Source organism: Chiloscyllium plagiosum, unplaced genomic scaffold, assembly GCF_037043375.1.
Source record: "Chiloscyllium plagiosum isolate Xiang-an unplaced genomic scaffold, Cpla_swu_hap1 HiC_scaffold_35, whole genome shotgun sequence".
Taxonomy (NCBI): Eukaryota; Metazoa; Chordata; class Chondrichthyes; order Orectolobiformes; family Hemiscylliidae; genus Chiloscyllium; species Chiloscyllium plagiosum.
Genome location: NW_028270173.1, coordinates 11,517,832 through 11,543,234, shown reverse-complemented (window position 1 = coordinate 11,543,234; position 25,403 = coordinate 11,517,832). Strand labels below are relative to the sequence as shown.

Sequence of the window (25,403 nt, the reverse complement as noted above, 5' to 3'; positions counted from 1 at the left end):
AAGTCTCAGTAGCACATCACTGCTTTTATGTTCCAATCCTCTTGAGATAAATGACAGCATTGCATTCGCTTTCTTAATCACGGATTCAACCTGCATGTTTACCTTTAGAGAATCCTCGACTAGCACTCCCAGATTCCTTTGTACTTTGGCTTTATGAATTTTCTCACCGTTTAGAAAGTAGTCCATGCTTGTATTCTTTTTTCCAAAGTGCAAGACCTCGCATTTGCTCACATTGAACATCTCTGGTCAACAGAATCAACCAGGAGTCCTGTTCCTCATCAGTGAGCCCAGTCTGGAAGGCAGGATGTGCCTCAGCCCTGACAGTCCCCATTCTCTCTCAACATTCACGGCCTGGTCACCACTCAATTAGAGAGCGCTAAAGGCCAGGCAATGTCCACAGTCTGTACTCCAGGTCAATACCTTGAGAATTGGAGGGAATGTTGAGAGGACAAGAGTTCCAATTTATAGAGTGATTTAACACTTTAAAACATCCCAAAATGTTTCAGAGTGATGCAACTAGACAAAAATTAACACCAAGATAAAGAAGGATGTATTTGCAGGGGATGTCCAAAAGTGTTGTTAAAGAAGTGGGATTCAGAGAAGTTTAAGGAAGGAATTGTAAAACATGGAGCCCAAATGACATTGGTGAAGAGATTTGCAAGATTGCAGTGACCTTGGAGGGAGATGGGACCTGAAATGTCAGAATTAGGGAGAGGAAATAATGCTTGAGATTTTTCTTGACTCACTGAGGTGTGCGTTGGAAATTGAGTCCAACTATTCTCAGGATTATCACAAGTGTGAAAAGTTTAGTTAAACTGCCCAAAGTCCCCAATTTACCTGACAGATGAATTTAAGCTAAAAGGCAACACTCAACAGTTTCTATAATTTTCAAGAAGCTGTTTATTACAAACAAATTGTCTTTAATCAATGGTATTTAAGAAATACAGATTGCTAATTTATAATCCAACAGTTTCAGTTTTATCACTTCTTAAAGTCCCCCTTCACAAATAAACATGGAGATTCACACAAACAGATAAAACAGGAATATGAAGGTCTTGCGCCTGCCACACGATGAGTTTAACTCTTATATCTCGCCAAGCAGCTGCAAGATGACTCTTAATAATAACAAACAATCGTATTTATTAACACAGTTCTTATTATAACAACAAAATACTCTACAAACTAACAATTTACACTATAAATCTAATCAAATACCTTGTGCTTAAACTTCACTCTGGGTGATCACATACTACCACACTAGATCTTGGCTTTGATCCATGTGGTGATGATTGTCTGACCTTCTCCTGGGTACATATATCCTGGTCTGTCCGGTGTTTCTTGTGTGTTGTTTCCGGTAATGATGATGATTCCGATGAAGTAGATCTTGATTCTGTTGCATGTGGTCATGGTTGGCCTGGGAAGAGATCAAGATTGTCTCTGTTGTTATCCTTGTCTAACATCTGAACATTTTCAAACTAATGTAATGTATATGCCCTAACTGTCCCCACTTAGAACATAGAACATTACCATGCAGTATAGGCCCTTCGGCCCCTGATGTTGCGCCGACCTGTGAAACCAATCTGAAGTCCATCTCACTTACACTATTCCGCTCTCATTCATATGCCAATCCAATGACCACTTAAATGCCCTTAAAATTGGCGAGTCTACTACTGCTGCAGGCAATGCTTTTTTTTAAAGGGAATGGGAACCCCATTTGGAATGTTAGTTTGGGTTTAGTAGCTTGGCAGGCACCAACCTCAGTTTCTCGTGGTAAGAGTTTGTAGTTTTAAATGGCCTGACAGTGGAGTGGTCAGAAAAAACTGAAATGAGGTGGTCATTATGACCAAAGAATGAAATGTGAAGACAAAGTGGTCATTGTGACCTACGAAGGAAACATGAAGACGAAGATGAGACAGTCGCAAGTGAGCATGGCTAAAATCTGATATGGAGATATATCCAATCGATAATGCACGGAAACCGAACAATTGTAACCTGGTTAATCCCATCAGTGCGTACAGGAATAAGAGTTGGTCCCACTGGGGTGATAGAGGTATTGAAATGTCTGTGAGGTTGGACCATCAGAAACAGTGATTCCTCATCTTGGGTGGCTGTCATGAGCTATTTCATCATCTGGATTAATGAGTTAGTGCATTCGTTAAATAGGTATCCAACAGAAACTCATCATGAATCCTCTTTCACTGGGGGCTTGGCAATATTGCATCCTCCCATGCCTGTGCCCTATCATTTCCTCTGGTGGTGAAGCTCTAAGTGTGGGACGGTACCATTTGATGGTCTGGTTCAGCCTGCTTTTACTTGGTCCATACTAGCCTTTTAGTATTGTCACGTATCCATGTTGTGGATATGCTATCTGGGATCTGAGTTTTCCATGAGTTTGGGTGTTTCAATGTCCTTGTTTATCAGGGAGTTATTGGAGAGTTCTATCTAGCATGTTGAGAATGTGTAACACATCCATGCTGTCTGTCACTAGCAAATTGTTCCAATCTGTTAAGTCATTTAGATCATCTGGGGGTCCCTTGGGTGAGGAAGCTGCAATGGTAGTGATGGGAGTGTATAAATTTTGTCAGCGATGTGGTCTGACTGAGAGGATGTGTAATGGGTTGTCCTTGGTATCTGGACTAATCTTGGTCTTATCACTTGCTCTAGGGTAGTGTCATCCACTGTTCATATCTTAAGGTGGTGAGAGTGGCTTTGTTGAGTGCCATAGGCTGGAATTGGTTTACGTAGTACTGGCCGGTTTTTCCTGTGGTGAGAGTCATAGAGATGTATGAAAACAGACCCTTCGGTCCAACTCATCCATGCTGACCAGATATCTTAACCTAAACTAGTCCCATGTCTCTCTAACCCTTCCTATTCATACATCCATCCAGGTGCCTTTTAAATGTTGCAATTGTGTCAGGCTCCACCTCTTTCTTTGGCAGCTTATTCCATACATGCACCGTCCATTGTGTGAAAATGTTGTCCCTTAGGTCCCTTTTAAATTTTTCCCCTCTATTAGAACGTTGTATACTCAAGTACCTGAGTATTTGGGGAAGAGAAAGGAACAAGGGTTGTTTATTTGTAGCATCACGTGCTCCCCCATTGGCTATTTGATAGGGTTGACTTTACTGTCGAAGTAAGCCTTACTTAATTTTCTTTTTGGTCCCTAATCTGACAGCTGATGCTAGATTAGATTACTTACAGTGTGGAAACAGGCCCTTCGGCCCAACAAGTCCACACCGACCCGCCGAAGCACAACCCACCCAGACCCATTCCCCTACATTTATCCCTTCACCTAACACCATGTGCAATTTAACATGGCCAATTCACCTGACCTTGATATTCTCGGTGAGGTGCTGCACCACTTTTTCGTGGTTGAGGACAGTAAGGGCAGGTTCTGTGAGGCGGAGGCCAAACAGGTAGTTGATTCCTTTCATTGGTCGGCCTGTCATCAGGTTATGGGGTGTATACACTGTGGATTGTGAGTTTTTTTTGCATACCATGAGAAGGACAAACAGAATTACTGTGTCCTGGGTTTTATTGTTTTGCTGCACTGTCTTCCTAATCATCCCTTCTAGGTATGGTTCATCCTTTCCACAATCCCACTGGATTGGGAGTAGTATGCAATGTGGATTTTCTGCTTGTTACTAAGCAGAGTCACCACATTCTGCATGACTCTGCCGGTGAAATGGATTCCCTGATCTGACTGGATACTGTGGGGTCGACCCCATCCAGTTAAAACCTGTTGTGTTTGGATTTGTGTGATTGTTTTGGCTGTATTTGTCCAAAAGTGAAAACCCTTGACCCATTTCGTGAATGTGTCGATGATGACTAGAATATAGGTAAATCTGTTCCTACATGGTGGAAGGGGACCTATTTAATTCATTTGTTGATTTGTCCAGGACCCTTTCAATGGACGGGTGTGCCTCATTCTCCCTTTCAGGCGTACAGCAGACAGTTCCCTGTGTAGTGTGCTGCATCCCTGAGTATTTGGGGCCACTAACGCAGTTCTTTCAATGGTTCAGTAGTGGCCTCTATTCTCTGGTGCCCATACACGTCAAGGTATTGGTATATGATTTGATTCCTGGCTTCAATTTGAACTACATAAACTCTTGCTTTTAAAACTAATCTGCCCTATACCTATAAGAAATCTTTTTATCATAAGCATCTGGATAAACTCCTCCCCAAATCTGTTTCAAGGAATTGTCACGGAGTTGCCCAGGATTGTCTATTTTTGTTTGGCTTACAGTGACTGCATTTGCCTGCTCACTGATGGGTGGCTGCCAGAATTCTCCTATGTGAGCACCTTCCTTAGTGAACTCACCCACTTTGTGGTTACCTTCTGGGCATGTCTTGTGATGGCTTCTAACTTTAATTTTGCCAGATTTCCTTCCACCAGCAGCCTGCAGTACATATTTTAATAAAGGGGGCTGATGGTAGGGGTTTTCCTTCAGCAGAAATAAAACCTCTAGCTTCCCAAAATGGTAAAAGTTCAGTGAGGCTGTTGTACATATATATGCTCTCGATGTATATGTCTGCGGGTGAAGGGAACAGATCGGGGTGGCCGACTACATAGGCTACAGTTGCTTAGGCACTGAGATAGCTGGGTAATTTTAAGGGTAATTCACCTCGTGGCTGTCCATGTGTGTCTGTCATAAAAATCCCAAAGCCAGTGATCTGACTGCCTTCCTCTACAGTGGAGGACTATCTACATAGGTTTTGACTGCGATATCTGCCTGCCTATCCTTTTGTCTCATTACAATCGTTTTTCCTACTGTTTAGATATAAAAGGGCTAGTGGGGTGTTTAGTAGCTATTATTTGGCAGTCATGTAAGTCTCCCCCATCATTTAGGTTATTGGTTTGGAAGGTAGGCACCTTGGTACATCTGACTGTGATGTCCCAACCTTGAAGCAGCAGAGTCTATGTGCGGCTCGAATCTAGCTCACTGAGCTATCTTTGATTGGGCCATTTAGCAGGAGCTGGGCTGGGGTGTGCTCAGTCAGTATGGTCAATGGGTTTAAATCAATAATGTAGTTGAAGTACCGGACTGCCAAAAAGACTGAGGAATTATCATTCGCACAAGGAAAACCCTTGCTGTATGGGCTGTAGGACCCTGGAGGCTAGGCCACTGGGCCTGGCTTATCGTGCCGCTCCTGCAGTAGAACAGCAGCTTTCGTCCAGTCTGTGGCTGCAACTTCTAGGGCGTATTGTAAGTCAGGGCTGGGAACTAACAAGCTTGGTGCTGTTGTGAGGGTGTGTTTTAAATTGATTACTGACTCTATATGCTGGGATGGCCAATTCCAGGCAGTGTTCTCTTTCAGCAACACTGAGAGTGAGGCTGCTTTGGTAGTGAAGCCATTGACGTGGTTCCTGCAGTATCCCATTAAACCTAGGAAAGATTGGAGTGCACTAACATCTTGGGGGAGTTGAAGTCACGATATGGAATCTATTTACTTCTGCTCTATCTCTCTTTACCTGTGGGTGACTATCGTTCACAAGTATGCAACCCTAGTTGTAGAATTTGCACCTTTTCCGGGTTTATTTTACAGCCGAGCATAAAAGCCGAGTGTAAAAGGTCGAGTAATTTGTCTGGGAGCTGGATGGCTCTTCATTTGTTTGTAGGAGTAAGTCATCTAGAAGTTGGATTAGGCAGTCCGGCTGGGAAAACCTATCTAGTCCTTTGACTAATCATCTATGGAAAATCGAGGGTGAGTTATGGGTAGACAAGTCCAAATATACTGTACTTCCTGGACGGTAAGCACAAATTTGTATTGGGAAGACCTATTTAAGGGTATGGACCGGAAATCATTACTAATGTCAAGTACTGTGAAGTACTTTGTGGGGCTTGCTTCATTATTGTGGCTGGGCTGGTGCTGACTGAGAGGGCTGACTTTATTAAGCTCCGATTATCAATGGTTAAATGCCATGAACCAACTTGGAGCATTATTCGTGGAGGCTACAGGTCATAGCACTCCTTGCTGTAACAGATTGTCAATCACCTTGGTCACCTCTCCCTCTGCCTGTCTGGGGAAACTCCATTATCTTTGTGGTTTCGGATCAGGTTGGTTGATTTTCACCCCTCTTGGGATATGCCCGTAGGATCGGGTTCATTGCGAGAGGGGCCTGTCTCCAGGGGGAGCTGAAGGAGTTGATTCCTCTGGGAAGGGTGGGGGCGGTCCCCAATGCTCCATGCACATGGCGTCCTGCTGCACATTTTCCCTGAGCTCATCCCAGTCTATCTCCTGTCCTTCTCCCTCTCTAAATTCTCCATATGTGCATGTTATTCTGTATCAGATTGAGAGTTGGGCGTTTAACTTTACAATCTCCCGCAGGCACTTAGTGTTTCTCGTGCTTAGCTGCCTGGTGCATTACCTTTACTGCTGCTTGTAGATCTGCACATTTACTTAACTGACTCCATTCTCAGCGGCCTTTTTCGCTGACACTGCGTTCTGGGTGTCCTGGTATGCATTCTCACACTGGTTTTGGATTGCCCCATGTGTAGGAGGTTTGCCTGATTTCTCTGGTCCTGAGTGGCGTTTTTCAGTTGCAACTCCGATATTTATTTTTTCGTGTCCTCTCATTTGTTATGGATCATTTTCAATTCTTGCTTTGTCCCTAACAACTGTCCCAGACAGCACATCATTGCTGTGACCTTTTCAAGTTTGGAAGCACTTCACTTGAATTTCGCAAAAACCCTCCCAATATTTTTGTCCTAGGGATCCTGGTCCCGTTTCATCATTACAGTAAAATTCTGCCCAGAGGGGCCACGTTTTTCTTACTAATGTTGTGCCTTAGCTACTTTTCTCCTATGGCACAATCTCCTACTCTGACACCTTTCTCTGCTAATCTCGTTTAATTCAGGGGTTTTGGGCTGTGTCAGACTGAGGATACGGCTTTCACTATGTTCCAGTCGTAACCCTACTTGGTCTCTACTGACTTTTGGTGTTTTACCTTACCTTACTCAGGATCCCATACGCACATCCACAAAGGAAACAGCCGTTTGCTTGATCAGGAGTAAACAGCTGTTGGCTTTGTCCTTCAATGTAGACCTTTCTGTTCCCTTCAATTTACTTGAATTCCTGGCCTTCGCATAGGGCAGCTCTTCTCTTAACCACCGGATCAGGCAAAATCTCAAGGAATATTAAGTTCTGTGGGATTTGATCTCGGAGCGACACAGTTACTTCTTATCGAGGTCCTAGTCTGGGGTGTTAATTTGTTGTGCTTGCTGCACAATGTGTTTAGTTCTTATATCCAGCAAAGAAACTGCAAGTTGACTTGTAATAATAATAAATGATATTTAAAATAATTAATACTATCATAACAAAATACTCTACAAACTAACAATTTACACTATAAATCTAATCAAATATTTTGTGCTTTAACTTAACGCTGGATGATGATATCCCACCACACTAGATCTTGGCCTTGATCCACATGGCGATGATCGTCTGGTCTTCTTCCGGTGGTCCCAGGGGTATCTTCTCTACCCAGTGGTTGGTATTACCATCCCTTCTTATACTTAGAAGTCTTTGTGGTCTTTTGGGAGGTTCTTTGATGTCTATCAATAAATCAGTCAGGGCTTGATCACCCTGATCAATCAGACCAACCAGGCAATGACATGTCAATGGCAGGGTGGTCCTTGGGCATCTATTCCTGGGGGTGTTGGGGGCTTTGTAGGTCAGGTAGCCCTTTCCAAATAATGATGTGAGGTGCCCGTTTGCCTGGTAAACAACCCAATCTTTCCGATTGTCCTGGGGATGACATTCAGGTCAATTCCATTCAATTCCAATTCAAGTGTATATTGTATGTCCTCAGCTGCTGAGTCAGTTGTATACTGTCTGTCTGTGTCTGCAGCCTGTCTGGATTCTGCAGCCTGTCTGGATTCTGCAACTTGTTTATTTCAGAGTCTTTGAGCTCAGTCACTTTGGCCAAGGCTTGCCTCAATTTCTCAGCATGCCTCAATTATTGTCCCTTTTTTCATAAGACCAACATTTTGGGCAGCCCATCCAGTCACAAAGTGTGGATCAGGAGAAAAAACTCATGGAGACACAGTTTAATAACATCAGTCTGGTCTGCAGGATTCAATGAGTTGTTTTCTTTCTCTTTCTATCACTGAAGACTTTCTATTATACTCAGTTCCGAATATCTGCGAACGAAAGAGGACGATTGTGGATTTTTTAAAAATGCAGATACCACTGAGGGCCTCTTTTATGTAAGTACAATCCAAATGCATGTAAATATGGCCAATAAAAATTGAAAAATATATGCATGCACTAAAAACACATTAAACATTTAAACACCTCAAAGAAAAATGTACCAATTAACAAAACAGTGCAAAAGATAAATATTCATTAAAATGCGCTTGCAATAGATAGAATAATCTTGAAGATGAGATAAGAAGCAGTTGCATAGTATAAAACATTGTGCAGTGATGATGATTATGATGTGTAAATTACAGTGAGACAGCTGAATCTGATGGCAATGAGGGAGTTGTTAAAAATGACATCCAACAATTGGAGTCCTTGGTGTTTGCGTACCGGGGATCCACGCACAGCTTGATGCAGCCACACACAAAGGTGGCCATCAGGGTGAGGGTGGCATCGGGTGTATTTTTTCCCCCGTTGCCCAGCTAAATATACATCGAATCCCTTCGGACCCGGTCCATCTTTGACCTCCATATAAACTGGAAGACGGCCCGGGTGACTGCAGCAGCACAGGTTCTGGGAATAGGTCAGACCTGTGCCACGTATAGCAGCAATGACAGTGCCTCACACCTGATGACCAGGTTTTTTTCCCGCGGTGGAGAGCGACTGTAGCTTCCACCTGCCGGTTTCTGCCTCACTTTGTTGATATGCTCCTCCCAAGACTTGGCACACACACCCCCGAACCAAATACCCAGCACCTTCAGGTGGTCAGTCCTGACGGTGAAGGGGATTGAGGATTGGTCGGCCCAGTTCCCGAAGAGCATGGCCTCGCTCTTGCCTCGGTTTACCTTGGCCCCCGAGGCCTGTTCGAACTGGTCACATATGCACATGAGTCTGTGCACAGACAGCGGATCCGAGCAGAAAACGGCGACGTCATCCATGTACAGGGAGGCCTTAACCTGCAGGCCCCTGCTGCCAGGAATAATCACCCCTCTCAGGCTCTCATCCTTCCTGATGGACTCGGCAAATGGCTCTATGCAGCACACAAACAAGGCAGGAGAGAGAGGGCAGTCCTGCCTGACTCCAGATCTGACTGGGAAGCAACATGATTCCCACCCATTGATTGAGACTGCACTGACAATGTTGGTGTAGAGCAGTCTGATCCAATTGCAGATCCCCTCTCCAAAGCCCATTTTGGAGAGAACATCTCTCATATACCTGTGTGATATCCTGTCAAAGGCTTTCTCCTGGTCCAGGCTGATCAGGCAGGTGTCCAACCCTCTGTCCTGCCACATAGGCGATTGTATCCCTGAGGATTGCGAGACTCTCAGCGACTTCCACCAAGTGTCAATACGTACTGAAGTTCTACCTGTCCCCGGTGTTGTGAAGGATGGGCCTGGCCGTGCTGCCGTGGAACGCTCCGAGTAGTGGGACCGTTCCGTATCACCTGTCCTTCATGGAGAAGTTTATGAAGAAAAATACCTTTGACCACAAGTTCATCAGGAAGTGGTCTGCACGTGGTGTCCTTGAGACCCTTCGGGAAAAGGAGAGGGCAGATCCTATCGAACAGTTCCTTGAGCAGATTGTCAAAGCCATTTGGCAGAATGCCTCATCACCAGAACTTTCCAACAAGCACCAAGACATGGCTTGGCTGGTGTTGAGAAGGGCTCTGCCTGTGAGATCCTTTATGCACGCCTGGACTCTCAGCCGCACCGCACGCTGCCCTCGAAGCGGCTGCGGGGGGGACGAGACTGTCACACAACTCCTTCTGAAATGTGTTTTTTGAGGTTTGTCCCAAGCAGCGCCGTGACGCGGGACTCCGTGCTCTACGGTCTGTTCCCCGGCACGCACCGAGCCGAACATCAACTGTGCCTCGGTGAAGGACGCTCTCTGGGCGGTCCGAAACCTGTTGATCTTCCAGCTGAAGGAGTTGACCCCCACTGAGTGTTGCAGACTGGCACTTTTCAAGGTCCAGGACAATGTGTTGAGGGACGCGCTGAAGGTCGGGGCTGCTGCCGCCAAGGCACGGTGGGGAAAGACCGCCGTGTAACATCTGCCTGCCTAAGCACAGGGGGCCGACGCAGTAAGGGGGCTCCGCTGACCCCCCCAGCTAAATATGTGGATAGTAATCGTACAGAACTGTATATAGGAATGATTACTCTGTCTCTGTATGCAAAGAAATGGAATGTTTACATATGCATGGCATGACCAATTGTACAGATCATCAAAATATGAATAAAGTATATTTTTGAAATTTAAAAAAATCTAACAATTGGAGTCCTAGGAGATGGAGTCTGGGAGGGAGGGGAAAGCTGGGAGCGAGATGGTGGCAGGGAAGAGGCATCTTTCTGATTGTTCTTGTGGTTTTGCAGCTAGCTTGGTTTTTATTATTATTATGGGAAGCTGAGATACTTTGTTCTTTAATTTCTATAAATTTCTGCATTCGAACAAAGCACTTTCTGTGGGCCTTTTGACTCAAATGCTATGCTTGAGAGATGGATTGTATTTAAGCAATAAATCTGTAGATACTTTTGATGCTCTCATGATTTTTGTTATTTTCATGAGCATCAAGGCAGATTTCAACCTCCACCTCATCTTCAGCTGATTCCATAAACTCACTTTGTACCAATCTTTCCAAATACTCCATTGTTCGCTCTTCTCCTTTTCTTTCAAATAACTCCACAACCTCTTCCTACACCATTTTGGAAAGTCCTTCTCCAACTTTGAGCCAGTTTAGTGATGTGTGAGATTTCTGCTGATATGAATAGAAATCTTCTAAAGTTGTTCACCACCTCTGGTCATCTCTTCTTCCAACAAAATATTCACTGTGTGAGAAACGAAGCTCATTGCCAAATAATTTTAGTCCGAGTCCAATTCCAAAGCAGTCTTTATTCATACGTTCTTGCAAGAGCTGGTGTCCAAAAAGTAGGCACACCGCTGAACAATATCAGTGCATTTTTATACAGTCTCTGTGAGTCTCTCGGTACTTCCCCTTTTACTAGCTTTACTCCGCCTCTGTTTACTTCTCCTATTACTCGACCCCCGACCCATGTTTATTTCTTACCTTAGTTGGTTACTTTTATCCTATCCAGTTCCTCGTACATGACAATTGCAGCTGCTAGTCTAACCGTTTTACCACATCCGTCTGTGCCCTCCCACATCAATAGCTGAGGCTTATGATTTCTGCTGAAGCAATACTGAGTCTTATGACTTCTGAATATGTGACTTCTGCAGAAGCAACACTTCCACACATTTTCCACAATTCCCCCTCTTCTTTATGGCTAATATTTGTTGTCTTCTGCATGTCCCCCATATGTCACATCCAAGTTTGTCAGCAGCATCCCTGAGACTTCATCTATCTTGGGAACCTCTTCAAGGTCACTCATCCCTCATTGTTCAACAGGTAGAGTTCCTCTTGCTGACTATCTGTTAGGGGCATTTGTTTAGTCAGGGCTGTTTCAATCAGCTGCTGGGTTAGTCCCCGTGCACAAGGTACGATGCAACATCCTATAGCTATTAGTACTCTAGTAACCACTATCAAGAAGATGAGTATGGAGAGCACTGGTATGGAAGGAATGTCTTACGAGGAAAGACTGAGGGCCTTGAGGCTGTTCTTGTTAGAGAGAAGAAGGTTGAGAGGTGACTTAATAGAGACTTAGAAGATAATCAGAGGGTTAGATAGAGTGGACAGGGAGAGCCTTTTCCAAGTATGGGAACGGCAAACACGAGGGGACACAACTTTAAAGTGAGTGGAGATAGGTATAAGACAGATGTCAGAGGTAGTTTCTTTACTCAGAGAGTAGTAAGGGTATGGAATGCATTGCCTGCAACGGTAATTGATTCGCCAAGTTCAAGTGCATTTAAGTCATCATTGGACAGGCATATGGACGTACATGGAATAGTGTAGGTGGGATGGGCTTCAGATTAGTATGACAGGGCGGCGCAACATCGAGGGCCGAAGGACCTGTGCTGCGCTGTAATGTTCTATGTTCTATACCTTTCCATTTCCCAAACCATGAATCCAGCCACCCAGTGAGCGATGTGTCTACCCCTGAATTCTCAGCCAGCTCCTCTGCTAAGGTAGTCAACCCCCGCAGGGCTCGAGTGATTGACCCATCGGGCGCTGTGTTATTTGAATAAGGGTACAACAGCTCCCCCTAACATCACGTACACGCCCCCTTTCTCGGCTAGGATCATGTCTAAGGCCATTCTGTTCTCCCAAGCTACTCTGCTGGTTGCATCGAGCTGCTCTGCTACACCTTTGACTGCATCCCTAGTGTAGTTAATGAACCTCTGCTGATTATAGAAAATATAGTTTATCTAATCCACATTCTTGTTGACCGTTACCCACCAGAAGAGAGCCGACTCAAAGCCTGCTGCAATCTGGTTGCAAGCCTTGAACTCATCCGGCACCCCTCTAGGAACTCCTGCAGAGTCTAGATATATCTGATCATCAAATAATGATCCAATAATGATCTTTTACTCCGACTCCTTTTGATCACAATCCTTTCCTTTTCAAATGCCAAGGTGAATGGGATTGCCAATTGTACAATTGCACATATGCCTCCCAAACTGGAGGTAGGATGCGTCTCAGTACCACCACAGATTGCTCGGGGAACCTGCAGCGCTGAGTAGTTCCCTCCCTTGTCAGTTCCGGTCACATTTTCAATTTCGATACATGACTTCAGCTCCCCAAGTCCCTGAACTGATTTAGACCTTGTCTGCTAACACACAATGTGTGATTTCCGACAGTGGCCAAAAACGTGGGCGGGATTTTTCAATTTTTCTTCTCCAAGAGAGGGAACATTAGGGATAGGGAAGTACAATTCCCATTATTCTATGCAGTCTTATCCTGATACAGGGTTATCATACATTCCATGCCCTTCTTGTCTCACTGCCATCCGAGCCACTGGCCTATCGGAGGCACATGCATAGCAATTGCGTTTGTTCAGACTTTACCCATTCAAGCCAGGTATTTGTATCCCTGTAGCCAGTTTCTATTTCGATGGTCTCTTTTAAGTCCTTCACCTCTATAATTTTTACCACCTTAGTGTCGTTGGAATGAGCGAAAGGATATACCTGTGGCATCTGAGTGGTCTTTGTATTCACTTCGACTGGCCACTTCCCTTTGCCCACCTGTATGCGGAAACAACGGCCCGAGAAATCCTTCCCATTTGCTTTCATCTCTATCCCAAATATTTCATTTACTTGGACCTGATAGGTGTCTCCTCCCAGAACCTCTTTGTGCCATGTGGTTTTCTTTATCGCTAAGTATATTAGGTTACACTTCTTATCGGGACACTCGAGCTGACCAGAAGGGGCCCCGGTGTACTGTGACGAGTGGATTTATCCAAATACCACCCCCAATGCCATCCCCATAGGACTTAAGATGTACCTTTGAGTAGCTGTACTGCCTCTGATTTTCTACATTTCCACAATCAACTAGGCTGTAGGCATCGGTATCTATTACTTGCGGATTAGCACTCTCAGGGACTGTTACTACCAAATAAGAGGACCACACCAAGGTTCAGTGAAATCCTAAGACTAGGAGAGCTAAGATCATACATCTAAATATCCACCTCATTCCAAATACAATCTTATAGAAATTATCCCGCGCTCGCGTCGCCACCGAATAATCAATCACTCAAAGTCTTTTTAGTCTGAGTTTCAATGGTTCTTTCGTTGATTCGGCTGTCCAGACTTCTTTCTCAACTGGAGACTCCACTGGTCCCTTAACTCTGGTGTAGTGAGTCCAACTTTTTTCCGCTATCCTTATCACCATTTCGGTAGTCAAAAGAGCCTGGTACGGCCCTTCCTAATCCAATTGTAATTTAGACACTGTCCCTGACTTCACAAGGACCCAATCTCCCGGCTGGATTGGATGAACGGAGTCTGTGCGAGTAAACCCTGTCTCCTGAGAAAAGACAAAGAGGAGGACAGGCCCAGTATATACTTTCTTAAGAACAAGTCCTTAGTCTCGGGGATCGGCGGTTCCCCCTGTCGTTCACAAGTATGGCAGCCCAAATAATATTTCATAAGAGGACAGACCCAAATCTTTCCTTGGAGTCGTTCGCACTCATAGGAGTGTTATCGGCAAACATCGGGTCCAGGGGAGTCTGGTCTCTAATACCAATTTGGACAACTGTCTTTTAAGAGTTTGGTTCATCCTCTCGACCCTCCCTGAAGACAGAGGGTGCCAGGAGGTGTGAAAATCCCAGGAGATTTCCAAACTTTGCATTATTCTGTGGAGCACCTTAGAGGTGAAGTGGCTTCCCTGGTCTGAGTCTATACGTTCCACTATTCCATACCAGGGAACGATCTGCTCAAGAATGATCCTAGACACCCCACTTGCTGTTGCTGCGGCCAGGGGGTATGCTTCCACCCAAACGGATAAATGGTCTACTATAAATAACATATATTTTAGCCTTCCTACCCGGGGCAATTCAGCGTAATCCACCCGTATGCTCTGGAATGGTCTTAGCCCAGGGTCTCTCTCACCTGGGACCTGTTTCCTTTGTACCTTCTTATTTATCTTCTTACATGTTAGACAGTCTTCACATATCTGTTTGGCAATCGTGTATATCCCTTTCCATCCATATTTCCTAAGAACCAAATCACACATTGCCTGCACTCCCCAATGACTCCCCTGATTAGGACAGTCATGATTTCTTGCATCAGCATCCTAGATAACATTTCCCGACTATCGGGTAGCACCCATTTCCCTTCTACCGTTTTCGTAGCCCCTAGTTTCTCCAACTCCTTCTCTTCCCTAGCACTAAATAGCGGTCTCCCCGCAGTTTCCTGTATTATCGGGACCGAGGTAAATATCGGGGTGACCTGTGTGTTCAGAGCTGCCTCCTTAGCGACTTCATCTGCCAATCTATTTCCTCTTATTTCGGGATCATCTCCCCTCTGATGACCATTAATGTGGACTATGGCTATCTCCTTTGGCAGCAAAAGGGATTCCAATACTTGCTGAACTAAAGCCTCATGAGCCAGTTCTTTACCTTTACTGTTTACCAGTCCTCTCTCCTGCCATATTTTCCTGAATGTGTGTGCCACCCCAAAGACATACTTAGAATCTGTGTAGACAGTTCCTTCCTTCCCCTCCAGGGCCTTAAGAGCACGTTCTAGCGCATAGAGTTCGCAAGTCTGTGCCGACCAGTCATTGGGCAGCCTACTAGCTTTGACTACACTCCCCTCCGTTCCATCCACTACCACATATCCGTTGTGTCTTTTACCTTCAATTACTCTGGAGGACCCATCCACAAACAGTCTGGCCTCTGCGTGGAGAGAGATGTCCTTAAGGTCCATTCTTACTTTATTCTATGATGTCAAGGCAGTCGTGTTCTGGGTCCGAGGGAGCTACCTCCTCCCCTCTCCAGACAAAATAGCTGGATTCAGACAAGTGTCTGTGATCAATGTAAGGTCATCCTTCTCTATTAAAATTGCTTTGTATTTTAACATTCTAGAGTCCGTAAGCCACCACCCTGCCTTCTGGTTCAGTATGGCCCGTACTTGATGCAGGGTGCTTACTGTCAATGCCCTGCCGAATGTGAGATTTTGACTTTCTTCCACCAGTAGTGCAGTTGCTGCTACTGCCTGCACACACTCGGGCCACCCTCTAGAAACTGGATCTAATATTTTAGACAAGAATGCTACCGGCTGTTTCATCCTTGTCCATTTCTGGGTCAGGACTCCAAGGGCTGCTCCCTTATCAATGGTGGCAAACAAGTGAAAGGACTTATCTAGGGAAGGCAACGCAAGGACAGGGGCATGGATCAAACCTTTCTTTAATCCTTCCACTAATTCTTTTTCTTCCTCTGTCCACTTTAACAGCTGTGGTTCGTCTTCCAGCAATTTCAGGTATAATCTCTTTGTCTTTTGGGCGTACGACTTGATCCATAATCTACAGTATCCCGTTAGCCCCAGAAATTTCCGTTTAGTCCAAGGGAGTGGCATTCCCACTATCCCTTCAATCCTTTCAGGACTTATTTTCCTTTTTCCTTCACTGACCAGGTGTCCTAAGTATTTTACTTCCCTTTCTACATATTGTAATTTGTTCCTCGAGACCATCAATCCCTGTTGTCCTTGAAAATTTAGCAATTAGTTAGTCGCTTCCGTTGTTCCCTTCTCATCTTCTCCCGTGACCAGTAGGCCATCTACATATTGCAGCAAATATGTCCCTTGGGGACTTATAAACTTTTGCAAAATTTGTTCTAAAACCTGGCCAACCAAGTTCGGGGACTCAGTGAATCTCTGAGGAAGCACTGTCCATCTATATTGCTGTTTCTGCCCCGTTCTTGGGTCTTCCCACTTGAAGGCGAACATGTTTCTGCTTTCTTCTGCCGGGGGCATGCCCAAAAGACGTCCTTTAGGTCCACCACATGGAACCACTTGTGGTCGTGTGGGATTTTATTCAAGAGGGTATAAGGATTAGGGACAACCGGGTGTCGAGTCTGTACTATCCTGATAAGCGCCCTTAAGTCTTGTACCAGATGATAGGTACCATCTGGGTTTTTTTACTGGCAAAATGGGGGTATTATAGGGGGACATGCAGGGTTCCAGCAGGCCATCCCTAATTAACCCCTCAATCACAGGTTGTAACCCCCTTCTTCGTTTGGTTGAAATTAGGTATTTTCTCTCACATACCATCTCCCCCACCTGTTTCAAGCTGATCTGTAAAGGGGGAATCTGCAATCCCCCTCGATTGCCTTCCCGTGCCCATACCGTAGGATCTATTTGTTTTTCTTATTCCTCGGTCAAAAGGACCATTCTTACTATTAGTTGTCGTAGATTCCTAGTCCTAATAGTATAATTAAGTCTCTTCCTAACAAACTACTTCCTATGTCCTAAATGTATAACAATTGTCCCTCAATTTTTCCTTCGTCACTTTCGATTGTCATAGGTTCAAACACAGGGACTGTAAATCCTTCCCCCTTCACTCCAGACACCATTATCTGTTGTTTTGTAATTTGTACTCCTTTGGGTATAAAATTCAAGGATGATCATGCTGCCCCCGTATCTACTAAGAAAACTGTATCCTCTTTATGAGGTCCCACCTTTAAATTTATCAAGGGTTCCCGGTGGGTCTCTGGGGGCAGGAACCCCTGACGCACCTACTCTTCATCAAAATTCATAAGCGGTATCACCCTCTCTTCCCTTTTCAGATCCGGACATTCCTGCTTAAAGTGACCTGTCCTTCCACAGTAGTAACATCCCGGGGAACCTGTAGGGATTTCCACCTTGATCCTTGTCCCTGTCGACTGGACCCCCCTAACGGGTCCTCCTCGTTTTCTTCCCCAACCTCTATTTTCAACATGCCTCTAGCCATCACTCCAGTTACCTACTACCGGTTCCACTCTTTTCTTGACTACCTTATCAACCGTGGCTACCATCATTTTCGCCTTCTGTTTTTGCTTCTCATCCTCTCTCTTTACAAACACTTTCTGTACCTCTCTTAATAATTCATCCAATGATTTCACACTCCATCCCTCTATTTTCTTTTGGATATCCGGCCATGCCTAAGTCACAAAATGAATTTTGAGGAGGCCCTGTGCTACTGAATCCTCAGGATTCATACCTGAATACTTCTTCATTGAGTCCCATAGTCTTTGTAAAAATGCTCAGGGAGTCTCGTCTTTCTCTTGCCGGACCTCAAATGCTTTTGTTAAATTCTGGGATTTAGGGACTGCCTCTCTAATTCCTTGTCTTCGAGGTCCTTCATCTGGGTTCGGTCATCTGCATCGTTGTTCCTCCAGTCTGGGTCTGTATTGGGAAACTTCTGTTCTGCCAGTATCACTCCCGCCCTGGGGGGATTTTCTCATTCCCACAACCGCATAGCTACCCCTCTAATCAGCCCTCGCTCTTCTCCCGTAAAGAGGATGTTTAAAATGGACATTATCTCAGTCCAAGTATATAGACTGGGGCCTAGAAATTGATCCACCTGTTCGGAAAGACCAACAGGGTCTTCAATAAGAGATTTCATTTCCTTCTTAAAGGTCCTAACCTCTCCACTCGTCAGGGGGCGCTCACAAAGCCAATTTCGCCCATTCCTATAGGGACCTCCCTCAGCGGGTAACTCTGAGCCTCGAGCACATATTTCTTTGTGTTCGGGAAAGGGAAATTCTCAATATCCTTCTCACATTGCTTTATTTCCTTCACTAATTTCAAATTTGGGATATTCGATTGGCCGTCATTCCCCCCTTCCCCTTGTTTGACACGAGCCGTCACTTCCATCCCGCAATCTTCTGGCCGAAGATTATCTGGGCCGTTTTGGGGGGGGTCATATGGCGGGGGTAAGTGATCGAGAACATCCCATGGGGGAGAGGTTGCCAAAGGGGACTCTTCCTCTTCCCCCCCCCCACCATAGTTTTCATACGATATAGTCGGGTATCCCGATTGCCTTTCCAACGGGAGGTGTAGTCAGACCTCTCCTGACAGAAAGGCTGTTTTTCATTAATGTATTTGTTCAAAAATTGACAGACCCAATCCTTGTCCAACCCACACTTGGCCAAAAGGCCGATGGCGGATGAATACTCTGTTTGGTCCAAACAAAACAATATTTTAGCATAGTCTTTTGATCCTTTTCCCTTGTACAAGAATTATGTTTCAATTTTTCAACATTTATCCCAAAGGACTTTCCGGAGGGATGTTTTCCGGGACTTCTCTATCCTTTTATCCAGGAGTCTTATTTTTCCTTCCTTCGCCTCCCATGGTGGTCAACCCGTCAGTCCTTCAATTTTTTTTTTAATAGATATTTTTATTAGAAATTTAACATTTTTACAAGTTTACAAAAATAAACAAAACTCTCAGATATAAACATTGATATACAATTAGCTCAAATATACAATAGCCAAAATTTGACAAAAAAAAACAAAACAACAAAAGAAAACGAAAAGAAAAAAAAACAAACAAACAAAACTCAACTATCTACTAATCTAACCTACAACTAACCAGGGTGTATATTTAAGTCTCTTACATGCTCGGGCTGTGTTAGCATCAGATATAATAAAACCCGTATTCGTGCGGGATTCCTCCCCCGAGGGGCCGCGGACCAGCCAGGTTTGTAATCTCAATTAAATAAAAGCCCTTGTTAGGATAGCCGAAATATCTGTATTTATGTAATTCAAAAAGGGCTGCCATATTTTATAAAATAATTCGGTCTTTCGGTGCACCATATTTGTAAGGAAGTCAAGGGGAATACATTCCATAATTAGTCTGTGCCAATTTGAAAGTCCAGGGGGGCCCTCCGCCACCCAGTTCATCAAAATATTTTTCCTTGCACAGAAAGAAAGAATAGAAAATAGTCTCTTCCCGTACGTGTCCAGGGAGGGAAAGTTCGAAAAGCCCAAGAGGAGAGATACGGGGTCCACTTTTATTTCCGTTCCTAAAATTTCTGTCAGGGTACTTGCTACTTTAGTCCAATATCTACGGATCTTATGACAGGTCCATAAGCAATGTACAAGAGTGCCCACCTCTAATTTGCATTTAGGACACATTGGAGATGCTCCTGCCTTAAATTTTGCCAATCGAACCGGTGCTATATGGGCCCTATGAAGTATCTTCAGCTGGATAGCCTGGGTTCTGTTACAAATAGTAATTCTTCTAGCATTTTCCCAGATATCATTCCACGTTTCTGTGGAGATTTCTAGTCCCAGATCCTGATCCCATGTTTTAAGCAGATTATCCATATCTCCCGATACTTCATCATGTAGTAAATGATAAATATTACTGACGGAAGATACCCCCACTGGTCGTAGGACACTACATTCTCTATCGGATTTATAACGTAGTCTTCTTCTGTATATAATCTCGAATTTGGAAGTATCGAAAGAGGTCTCCATTGGGTAATCCGAATTTCTGACGCAGCTGTCCGAAAGACATCAGGACCCCATCTTTAAATAAATCCCCGAGACATGAGATACCCCTGGATCTCCAGAGTTTAAAAGTGGCATCTGTTAACCCCGGTTGGAATCCCCATGCTCCCACTATCGGTGCATAGGGGGATGTTTTATGTGAATTACCCTCATTTTGCCGCATTATATTCCAAGCCTTGATTGTATTTAGTATTATAGGGTTTTTACAGTGATCTGTAATGATTTTCCTCTTGTCTGAGAATAAAAGGTTAATAAGTGGGTATTTTACTTGAGAAGCCTCGATGTCCAACCAGATTGATTGTGGATCAGACAAGACCCAATCAGCTATGTAACTTAATAGGGAACTTAACTGATATTTCCTAAAGTCTGGGAAGTCCAATCCACCCCTTGTCTGTGGAAGCTGTAGCTTCTTCGGCTTAATGAGGGGCCGCCTATGATTCCAGATAAAGGAACTCAGCCAGCCGTATAATTTACATAAAGCCGTCCTCGGCAGCATCACCGGAAGCATTCTCATAGGATAAAGGAGACGGGGCAGGATATTCATTTTGATTAATGCTATTCTACCCAACCAGGAAATTGGCAGGTCTCCCCATCGCTGGAGGTCCTGCCTTATCCTTTCCAATAAATACACAAAATTAGCCTTATACAACTGACCAAATACTGGAGTAATAAAAATGCCTAAATATAAGAAACCCTCCAGGGACCAGCGAAAGGGAAAAAGGGAACCGTCCGCTAAGCGGGGTATCACAGCAAGGCCACCCATTGGCATCGCCTCCGATTTTGAAAAATTAATTTTATAGCCTGAGAATGCACTAAATGTATTAATAACTTGGATTAAGCGAGGTATGGACATCAAAGGGTTACTGAGGAATAGAAGAACATCATCTGCATAAAGGGTAATTTTATGTTTACCTGTACCAATCCTTGGGGCCACTATATTAGGATCAGCTCGTATAGCTTCTGCTAGTGGTTCAATTATTAGCGTGAATAACAATGGCGAGAGGGGACATCCCTGACGGCAGCCCCTACCCACACTGAAGCTATCCGAGCCTAATCCATTGGTAACCACAATGCTCCTTTTACACCCCAAGAAATAGTTGATGCAATTAGGCACCTTCAAAATGGTAAGGCGCCGGGCCCAGATGGCTTTCAAGCTGATTTCTATAAAGAATTTACAGAAATTCTTTGGGATCACTATACAATGTTGAGATCCATTTGGTAAATACCTGTCCAACACCAAACCTCTCCAATGTGTAAAACAAATATGACCATTCAACCCTATCAAATGCCTTTTCCGCGTCTAATGAAACCACTACTCCTGGTATCTTTCCCTGAAGACAAGCTTGAATCATATTCAGAGTCCTTCTAACATTATTGGATGATCTACGGCCCTTAATAAACCCCGTCTGATCCTCCTTTATAATATGTGGCAGTATCCTTTCTAGTCTCAGTGCTAACGTTTTAGAGAGGATTTTAAAATCTACATTTAGCAAGGATATTGGTCTGTATGATGTACAATCTTCTGGGTCCTTTCCTTTTTTAAGGATAAGAGAGATATTTGCCTCTTTCAGCGAAGGCGGGAGACAGCCCTGACTATATGCATAGTTATACATGTCCATAAGTGGACCAACCAGTATTTCTGTAAATTCTTTATAGAAATCAGCTTGAAAGCCATCTGGGCCCGGCGCCTTACCATTTTGAAGGTGCCTAATTGCATCAACTATTTCTTGGGGTGTAAGAGGAGCATTTAGGACCGATACTTGTTCCGGAGTTAGGTCTGGAAAAGTCAAATTTTTAAAAATGACTGCATCCTCTTCGTCCTATCTTCACAATCCTGTGATTTATATAACTCAGAATAGAATTCTCTAAAGGTCGCATTAATCTTTTTATGATCATGAGTCAAAATACCCGTACTTTCCTTGATAGACATAATAGTCTGAGGGGCCTTTTTTTTCTTTGCAAGAAATGCTAAGTATCTACCCGGTTTGTCGCCATATTCATATAACCTTTGCTTTGCAAATAATATTTCCCTCTTAGCCGTTTGAGTAAGTGTAGTGTTTAGAGCTGTCCTAAGAGCTGTAATCCTTTGCAATTTAATAATAGAAGGTCTATCAGTGTATGCTGTTTCAGCCGCTTTTAAGCGGGCTTCAAGCAGACGCTGTTGTTCTCCCTTTAATTTCTTCTGGGTCGCTGAGTAGGAGATGATCAAGCCTCGCGTGTAAGCTTTGATGATCTCCCACATCGTTGACGGGTTGCTAGCTGTACCTGAATTAATTTCTAAAAAAGTTTTAAATTCTTGAGAGAAGTACTTTACAAATTTACTATCTTTCATTAAGAAGGGGTCCATACGCCAATGCCGAGGGGATGTCCCACTGTTCCTCGTCTTAGTTTCCATATATACAGCAGCGTGGTCAGAAATTGCTATATTACCTATTTTACAGGATGATATGGAATTTAAAAAAATCGAGGGGGCAAAAAACATATCAATTCTGGTATGACATTTATGTGGATTAGAGTAGAAAGAAAAATCTCTACCCTGTGGATGAAGACATCTCCATACATCTACTAATCCTAATTCTTTGTTCAGATCCATCAATTGTCTAGACCTGGGAGATACTCCTGCAGTACTCTTGGGAATCCTGTCTATTTCCGGATCCATAATACAATTAAAGTCTCCCCCTATAATTATATGACGAGCATCAAAAGCCATCAATTTTGAAAAGGCTTCCGTTATAAATTTAAAGGGGTGTGCCGGGGGGCAGTACAAATTTAAAATCCCATATTCCTCTCCATTTATGAGGGCTTTAATCAAGATATATCGTCCAGATTCGTCTTTTATTTGCTTTAGGATTTTGAAAGGGAAATTCTTCCAAACAAGAATAACAACTCCCCTGCTTTTTGAGCTAAAAGAAGAAAAAAAGGCCTGATCAAATCCGCCCTGTCGTAATTTCAAGTGTTCTTTATCTGACAGGTGTGTCTCCTGTAGGAGAGCTATATCAACTCTTTCCTTCTTAAGATTTGATAATATTTTCTTCCTTTTAAGTGGCGAATCACTCCCCTTGACATTCCAGGTGCACCACTTAACCGACTGATCAACCATAATCCTCTGGGCCAATCCGAGACCCCTCGGGAGGGGGAACCCTATCCAGAACATCCCGAGCGTGGAACATGTAAAATTTACAAAAATAAAGCCTCTTTAATGCACCCACAACAATACAGTAAAAAACTATTTCTAAATAAAAAAAATATAAAACGTATCTAAGTGGAGACTTTCCCCCTTCTTCCCAGGGGGCGTCACTTCCTCTCCAAAAGTCCCTCATATCCTCTCCCAACCAATGCCCCACCCTTGACCCAGGCACTCCTCAATAAAATGAGGAGAATTCAAATATAATACAAAGCTAGAGTTAACAGTGAGCACCCCACCCCCACCCATACCATTACCACTTCAACAAATAATAATTAAATATGATAATACAAAATAACGAAGGGAAAAACAACCCCGCTCCTAAAGACAGAGGTAAAATCGAATAAGTTAACCACCTCCCCCCACCAACATTAACCAAATCCCCCAGCTTATATATATATACAAATATATACATACACATACACACACATATATATATATATACATATATACATACATACATACACACACATACACACACATCCCTCATATATACATAAAATAATAACAGAAAACAAATCCAAGGCGGGGGGGGGGAGAAAATCAAATCCCTCTCCCCACCCCCCCATGATAATATTAAGCAGTAAGGTCAGAAAAAAAAGGGAGGGGATATAAACCAAAGCGGGGGGGCGGGGCGGGGGGGGGCGGAGGCAGACCAACATCCATTATGTCCTACAGTTTATCTAAGAGAGTCCAAGAATTCCTTAGCCTTTTCTGGTGATCCAAAGTTATATACGGATCCTTCATGGTTAAAGCGTAACATCGCTGGGTAGCGTAAGGAGTACTGAACATTTAAGTCCCTTAAACGCTTCTTCGCGTCGTCGAATGCCTTCCTCTTTCGAACCAGAACCGGGGAAAAGTCCTGAAATAGCATGATCTTGGATCCTTTGTAGATCATAGCTTGGGGGTCTTTTCCGAGATTTCTAGAGGCTTCTAGGAGTATCTGCCTCTCCCTGTAGCTCTGCAGCCGGAACAGGACCGGGCGTGGGCGCTGGTTCGAGCCGGGCCCGCGTATTGCTACCCGGTAGTCCCATTCCACCCTTACCTGGCCTGATCCAGCTTGCAGATTTAAAAGTTGTGGCAGCCACTGCTCCAGGAATGCTGTAAGCTGGCCTTCCTCTTCCCATTCGGGAAGGCCCAGCAAACGAATATTTTTTCGGCGACCTCGATTATCGAGGTCGTCAATATGATTTTCCAAGGTCCGGACTCGCTGCTCGAGAGTCCGGACCTGATCCACGGCCGATTGAGCGGTTGTCTCGGAGGTCGCGGCCTTTAGCTCCGCCCCTCCGACTCGGCGTTCAATTTCTTCAATCTCACGGTCGTGCTTCTGCAGCGCGGCCGAGAGCGACTCCCAACGATTTCTGGATTCGACGATAAAAGCATCGATCTTCGAGTCAAGCTTGGAAAGCATTTCTGCAAGGCTTGCTACTGTTGGTAAGTCCCCCGGGGCGGCTGTGGACGCCTGTGCTGCAGCTGGAGAGTGTGGGGGAGGGGTTCCTGCTTGCTGAGAGCTGCGGGCTCCCTTCCCTTTAGTCATTTTAACTTAGGATTAAGTTGTTTAAATGTAATATTACACAACTAATTGAGTTACTAAACTGTTATAAATGATTTATAAATGATTTGGTGAGCTTGGTAGGGGGTAGGTGACCCACTGTGCCCAAGTCTTGGGAGGAGCACTATAGACTCAGTCTTCCTGGGTCGCCGCCATCTTGGATCCCCCCAGTCCTTCAATTTGACAGGTATCACACTCCCAGTCACCAAGGCAATACTTAAAAGTCTCTTTTCTTACCTTGGTCCGTGCACGGAGTTGCTTGGCTGCAGCTGTGCCTACTTTTCCACGCCTGCTTTATTTTCCTGCTCTGGTTCGGAATGACTCCCCTAGGATCCTTGTCAGTCAACTGGACGGGGCACCCACCAACGAAACACACAGGACCATTCTAAAAGGAAATGGCCGCGTCTTCCCAGTCGTTGACGGTGACCACTCCGCTGGTAATGACAGCATCCCAGATGAGCCCCTAATTGTGAGAAACAAAGTTCACTGCCAAATAGTTTTTGTCCGAGTCAAGTTCCGAAGCAGTCTTTATTCATACGTTCATGCAAGAGCGAGTATCCAAGAAGTAGGCACACCGCTGAACAATATCAGTACATTTTTATACAGTCTCTGTGTCTCTCAGTACTTCCCCTTTTACCTCATTGGT

At 44.3% G+C, this 25,403-nt stretch overlaps 1 long non-coding RNA gene across 1 annotated transcript; it reads right to left on the bottom strand.

The window, feature by feature from the left end:
• Nucleotides 1–890: 890 nt before the first annotated feature.
• LOC148140061 (uncharacterized) lies at nt 891–25,403 on the bottom strand. The gene is made up of 3 exons (XR_015753022.1): nt 24,995–25,403; nt 6,955–8,144; nt 891–1,414 (listed from the first exon to the last, which is right to left on the bottom strand). It is a non-coding gene; the product is annotated as an uncharacterized LOC148140061 (long non-coding RNA).